Genomic DNA, 7,356 nt, shown 5'->3' with positions numbered 1-7,356 from the left:
ACGGACTGTTCGGATTCCGAATCTTTTTTAGCTGCCGATTTTAAGAACCTTGGAGGGCTTCTGCGACCGGCTAGTGATCCGCGGGAGCGTTCTGCTACTCACTTGCTGATGGCTACCACCAGCGGTCTTCTTGCACTAAGGGCAGAAATCAGCTCATATATCTCTAGCCTTACCGAAACAGATGATAAGCTCTTAAAGGCCGCCTTCAGTTTTATTTCATCTCGTTCGGAACCTCGACACAAGCGTCACTTGACTTCTGAAACCCATAGCTTCCAGCAAATTTAAGAATGGAATCTTTGGGAAACTGTATTGAAGAGATTGTATCACCGCTTTCGTAAAAATAAAAAAATTATAAAAATGTTACATCACGTATTCAGCGGAAATAAATCGTTCCATACTATATCCTAGTTTTTCTGGTTTGATACATAATTTTTTTGTTTTCAAAATGAAGACTTTCAATTTGTTTTCATAAACTTTCAATTACCGATTTAAAGGTATATTTTTTTTTCTTTTGCTATTTGGTCCATAGCTCCTGCCATGTATTCCAGGGCCGCCGCTTGTTGTCTAATTAATTTTTGTATTTGCTCCACCTCTTCTCACGATTTTCTATTACCAGCAAATGAACAATAGCCTTATAAACAATTCGCATTTCACGCGAATATGTGTTTCTATTCAGTTTTTCAGAATAGTATTGTTTCCTTTTATCGAAAATTTTTCATTGCTCTTCAATTGGGCGTTTTCTGTCGTTCAAATATGAAACCTTTTCCTTTTGTTTATGCGGAAAACAACGAAAATGCCACCCTTTAGTTTAGAACTATAAATTAAACGCACGATAGGTTCAATTGAAATTATTTCTTGATTTTATTAGCTGTGATCGGAGTTGCAGCGATTTTGTATAACTGACTTGCCGAAAGCTTGACTTCAAATTTTTGTACATGTTTTCGCTGTAGCTCAGCTGAATAGATAACGCAACAAATGTAGCGAGATCAGAAAGACAAAGAACAATAAACATGCAAAGCTGACTAACAGCCCTGCGTGTGCAGCGCACACCTATGAGCATCTGCTCTAAACATACTCCCCCGTTGGAAAAGGCACGGTTCCAACCAAATGGGATTCGATGGGCAGAGCGGCTAGTTTGGTGACGGCCCTTTTGGTAAGACCTGTAGCTGTCCGGATCACAGCTACTCTGACGACACCGTCCTTTCCGGGTATGCCTTCATGGATGCACCCAAGCTGCCATTTCATCGGTGGAATATTGTCCTCCTGAAGCAACACAACACGACCGATATGGATGTTGGATGTTTTGATCCGCCATTTGCTTCGTTCTTGCAACAGGGACAAATACTATCTGCTCCATCTTTTCCAGAAGTGCTGCTGCATTTGTGTTATTCTTTGCCTACTGCTTAACCGGCCTTCGCGAAGATGAGTAATGTCAGGCTCAGGAAACCTTGTGTAGCTGGAACCTTTGAGGAAATGCGCTGGCGCCTCAAAATTTTAGCATTTTCTAAAATTAGACAAAGCGGACGGGAGTTAAGAATAGCAGAAATACCATATGCAAGAGTTCTTAATTCATCAAGAGGTAAGATGGCTGCACCGACAACTCGGTAGAAGTGAAATTTTGCCGATTTTACATGGGAGGCCCATAGACCACCGAAATGTGGGGCACGCGGGGGTTTGAACTTCCAATCAATCCCATTCGCTAAGCAGGAAGAAGTTATCGAAGAATAACTCCTTCAGTTCCGCTAGCTCTTGTTTAGCGCCAACAAAGTTTGTCGCATTATCACTCCAAATAGTACGTGGACTGCCCCTGAGGCTAATGAATCTTCTCAAAGCTGCAATGAAAGAATCTGTTGTGAGATCCTGGACGACTTCCAAGTGCGCAGCCTTCGTCAAAAAGCAGACAAAGACGGCGATGTAGCACTTGTGGGGTGCTTTGTTCCGGGCCTCTGACTTGTGATAGAACGGTCCACAATAGTCCACTCCTGTGGTGTGAAAAGCTGGGTTAGGTGAACTCAATCTGCTGGCAGGCTCCCCATCACGTGTTCCCAAGACACAGGCCTCATCCGAAAGCATCTGACGCATTTGTTGATGACGCTAGCCACGAACTTTCGGCCTCCAAGTGGCCAATACCTTTGCCGTAAAGCAGCGAGCAACGCCTGTGGCCCAGCGTGGATGTATTTCTCATGATAATAGACGATAATCGCTCTGGTAACCGGATGATCCTTGGGTAACAATATAGGATGCTTAGCCTAGTAGTCCAAGAACCTCATACTCCACCGCTATATGAACGTGTTGAATGCTCCTTAGAAGCAGAACGGTTCCGAAGCTGATCTCGTCAACGGTAAGATAGATGGTTGAAGGTAATGATTTGGATCTGCAATTTGAAATGAAACGATAAATGTACGCGAAAACACGCTGCAACTTGTCGAATGAGTTGAGAAACTTGCAGTTGATAGATATTTCAGTGCCAACGGTTCCAATTAGCGCCGTGGAACGCCGTTCCGGAAGGTTCTTTACTGCATCTAATAGGGAGGGCCAGTTCGACGCTCCTTTCAGTAGAAATGGAGGTTCATTTGCCCAAAGGGAGTGCTCCAGCAATTCTTTGGGGGTTCATCCGCGCGATACCACAACCGCCGGATTCAAGTCTGTTTGAACATGATGCCAAGCCATACCTTTCGTCATTTCCTGGATTTTCGCGATTCTATTAGACAAAAATACTTTGAAGTCCCTCGGAGGTTGCCGAATCCAAGCCAACACAATAGGCGAGTCCAACCAGCAGTGAAGGGTGCAATCAAAACCTATGGTTTCCTTAACGTTTACGATAAGCTCAGCCGATAAACACGCTGCTGAAAGTTCTAATCTTGGTATTGTTAAAGCTTTTAAGGGAGCTACTCTAGAATTGGCGCAGAGTAGATGTGCTTCAGCGTTGCCATTGGCCTCCGACCGCAAATATAAGCAAGCGCCGTAAGCTGCTGTGCTAGCATCACAGAATCCGTGCATCTCGACGGAAGCCTGCGATTGCATTACGAATCGTGGAAATTTTAGGTTCTGGACGATCGACAACTGAGAGGTCAACTCTCCCCATGACGAAAGAAGGGTCTCTGGCAATGTGTCGTCTCAATCCATGTTAATGCTCCATATCTTTTGCAAAAAAAATCAATTACCTGATGACGAATTTCTTTCACCTCTTCAACTGAATCGCCACCAGAGATTAGATCGTCTACATAGAAATCTCTACGAATGATTTTTGCTCCAACTGGAAATGATTCCTCTTCATCATAAGAGATCTGATGCATGGCTCTTATAGCCAAGAAGGCAGCCGACTTGGTTCCATAAGTTACCGTGTTTAGTTTATAAGCAATCAATTTATCTGTGGAGTTCCCTCGCCAAATGATACGAAACACGAACGCAGCGGTACATCTTGCAGATGTCTCCACAAAGAGCTACTTTAAAAAATCTAAACCAAAGCAAAATATTAAAAATTTGTTGCTGAATTTTTGGTCCTGCTAGAAGCAAGTCGTTTAGAGCTATCCCAGAAGTAGTTTTAGCAGAACCATCAAAGACGACACGAAGTTTAGTGGTAGTGCATTCAAGCTTCTGAGGCAAGAAAAATTGTGGCACCGCTGGATCCCTTAATGCGAGAGTTGAGTTGAGGTATTCCTGGAAAAATGCCGAATACAGCGCTTTCAGATTGAGGCTTTTGTTTAGTTTTGATTCCAAACTTTTAAAACGACGACGGGCCAGACAGTAGGAGTCACCTAAAGATTCGAATCCTGAAACGGATAAAAGGCGAACCGAATATTGACCATTCTCCAGCCTAATGCAGTTTTCTTTGAAATGCTTCTCGCATCGTAAGTCCTCGGCCAGCACCGTTGGTTTTTCTGAAGTAATGTCTTCAATCTCCCAAGTGTGTCATCATCTGAATGATCAGCAGGATCCTTGGGCAAGGTGCTATCCAAATTAATTTTCCCTTTAGCGATTATTTCGAAGAACAGACCAGCGCCAATTAAAAGATCAATTCGTTGTGACTGGTTGAAATGAGGGTCAGCTAGCGAAATGTTTTGTGGCATCCTCCATCCTGTAGTATTTATATTGAAATTTGGCTGGTAATCAGTCATACTATGGGTTACAACAGCTGCGAATGACGCACGATAGCTAGCATCCCGTGATTGCGCCAAATTATCGACTGCCTTATCCGAGTTCATGGGAGATTCCCCTATCCCAGAAATAAGTGTGTGCGATTGTCTAAGTTTCAAATTAAGTTGGCTAGCTAGGCGCGTATTAATAAAGCTTAACTGAGAAGCTGAATATAATATTGCTCGGCAAGGCATATTTGCACCAACTCTATTTTTTACGTAGATTATAGCAGTTGGAAGCAGCACGTAATTCATTGGCGTTGTATTTAAAGTTTGTGGTGGAGAGTGCGTTAAATAATGATTAGGTTGTGATAATGGAGATGAGCATGACACTAGTGATGATGAAGTCGATGGTCGATGGTATGGATGCCTCTGGGAAAATGTGGAGTAATGTGTGGTGCTTCATGCGACAATGTTTACAGTGAGTTGACTTACATTGCTGCAAGCTATGCCCCTTGCGTAAACAGTTAAGGCAAAGGTGCATTTTCTTTGTTTCCCTATATCGAAGATTGGGAATCAAGCCTTAAAATCGGGAGCATTTTGGAAAATAATGATCTCTAGCATCGCAAACTAGGCAAATTGGATGGTTTGAGTTAGTAACAGACGTAATCAGTACACTTGGGTTATATCTATGCATGCTTTTTCCCACCTGATGGTGTGGTGTTTGAATTACCACAGCTTGGTCCAAGTTTTCCATCATCCGACACCTCTTCTCCAAAAACGATTTGATCCAGCTTGTGGGTCACGATATGAATGAGAAATCCATCCAGAATTTCTTGTGTAGTGGCCAAGGTACGGATTGCTGGAAGATGCGAATTCATCCAATCGCTGAGCTCCCGAAGACCCTTAGCTGATCCCTTCTCGACACCTTTTAAACCAAACATTGCCTGAACGTGTGCCTGAAAGTGTAAAACTTTATTATCAAATCGATTAATAAGTAAATTTAAAGCCTTTTTATAATTTTCATTTGAGGGCCGAGCGATCGTATGGTTTCCAAAGCCACGCCGCCTAAAGAGGACCTCAAATATTGTTATTTTTCAATATCACTTAGCTCGTCATCATTTCCAAGGACCGTGGTAAAAGTTGCAATAAAGTCCGGCCATTCTGAGTACGATCCTTGAAAACGAGCAATCTCTAGATTTGGCAATCGAGGCTTCCTAAATCTGAAAAAAAGATCCGCTTTGTTTATAATATCAAATGATGTAGAATTGGCAGCTGTGGAACCCGGCAAATGCAGTTTGCGCAGAGCTGCTAAGGCCCGATTTAGTTTCGTTTTTAAATCCATTAAGATTGCGGAAAATTCAAACCGCATATCTTTACTAATCTCCGAAAAGTCCAGTTTTTCCAGAGAAGTCTGTGCAGAATCGAATTCCAAGTTCATGAAGTTCACCCATTCCATCCGCGAGAGGACATCAGATTAATCAAACTGCTCAGTAGCTCCAGCAGTTAAGTAATCTTTCATTGCGTTTAACTGCCGCAAAACGGAACGCACTTTGGTTCGGTAAAACTTGAGGCTGAATCGCGTCTCCTGGGTTGACCATTTTTTAATTGTCTGACCGGATTCAGAGGGCAGGAAACACCCCATGCCTAATACCGCGTAAATGTCAATGCACCGAGCGCCGCCAACAACGTAACAGAAACTTTGACTTTGTTTTTGTTCTTTTTACCGAAAATTTTGCTAGCAACAGCGCATTGACTTGGCAAAGTATTGTATGTGACCACATACATATATAAGTGACGTATTACCAAATACTCTAGACATCAAGCCTAACACCCAGCCTGTATATCCTGAGATACCCATTACTTCATTAGTCAAAAATAACACCCAACCTGTATATCCCGAGATATCCATTAATTCATTTGTCAAACATAACATTTCAGAGCCTACTATAGCCTACTATATAGGAGTTATTCAAATTAATCAGACATAAACATTTCCCGTTAGACATAAACATTTCCCACGCCTGTTATCAACAGTCCCCTTATTATAAACATTTCACACGCCTTTCCCGACGACAGCATACATAAACAAGAGGTAAACTTTTAAACAAAGGGTCCAGCATGAGAACCCATTCATCAGCATAAAAGCTTTGACCAATCCAAATTTAATAAACAAAAGATGCAGCCTGACAACCCACCCATCAGGCCACCAATTCGACCAATCGAAATCTTCTGATCGAAGTCCACTTTCGCTGCTAGCGTCGCTGTCACCAATAAAAGCCATAGTTATAAGAATAATGCAATTGTAAAGACAGTTCAATTTTGGGAATCTAACTATTAAGACATTACCAATAAAACTCCACTGTATATTAAAATAAAAATCGCAAAGTGAAAAATCTAATTGGCGCAGCCGGTAGGATACAAGTAATATCCTCGCGAGGGACTACCTAAAAAGGACTTCAAAAAAATCACTTCGTGAAAATAAATTTATTTGTATCCGCAAAACGAAATTTCTTAAAATATTGTGAAAATAAAACAACAACATTAGTCAAATCACGAATGAGGATTTCTAATATCTAAATTCAGCCAATTTTTAAAAAAAAATTTTAAAAAATATTTTTAATAAACTTTAAAAATGGTAATGCCATCAACATCAGCCGCAGCCACAGCCGCAAAAGCAACACAAGTTCTTACAGACGTGGCCATGAACCATTTTCTTCTGCAACTTAAGCAGATAAACAAATTTAATGGAGACCCACTCTACTTGGCTCTCTTCATAAAGGAAGTTGACGAACTAGTTTACCATTATCCGACAACATCAGAAGCCCAACATCAAATTATACAAGCAGCCATCCGAAACCTTCTAATAGGACGAGCCCGAACATTGTTGATGAGAAATATACCACAGGACTGGAAGGAATTAAGGACTTTACTTATCAGCGAATACAACAGCGCAACACCTCCACATCGGATGATTATGGAATTACGTGAGACTAAATATAAAAATAATTTACGTAGATTTGTCAAAGAATTAGAAGAACAAACAAGTAGAATATGTTGTAAACTCAGCTTAGATAACAATCCATCAAACACGGTTTTAGTTTCAAGAACTTTGAATGATACATTAGCTGAATTGATTCGCGAAAAATTGCCAGTACAAACATATATTACGTTGAGCAAATTTGAAATATCAACTCCTCTTAAATTAAAACAAGCTGCCCAAGCTGTAGGATTGTTTGTAGATAAACCTTTAAATACCCGCTCGTATACATCCCAAAAC

Source organism: Drosophila gunungcola (assembly GCF_025200985.1).
Source record: "Drosophila gunungcola strain Sukarami chromosome 2L unlocalized genomic scaffold, Dgunungcola_SK_2 000007F, whole genome shotgun sequence".
Classification (NCBI taxonomy): Eukaryota; Metazoa; Arthropoda; class Insecta; order Diptera; family Drosophilidae; genus Drosophila; species Drosophila gunungcola.
Note: the sequence above shows the minus strand (reverse complement) of the source record.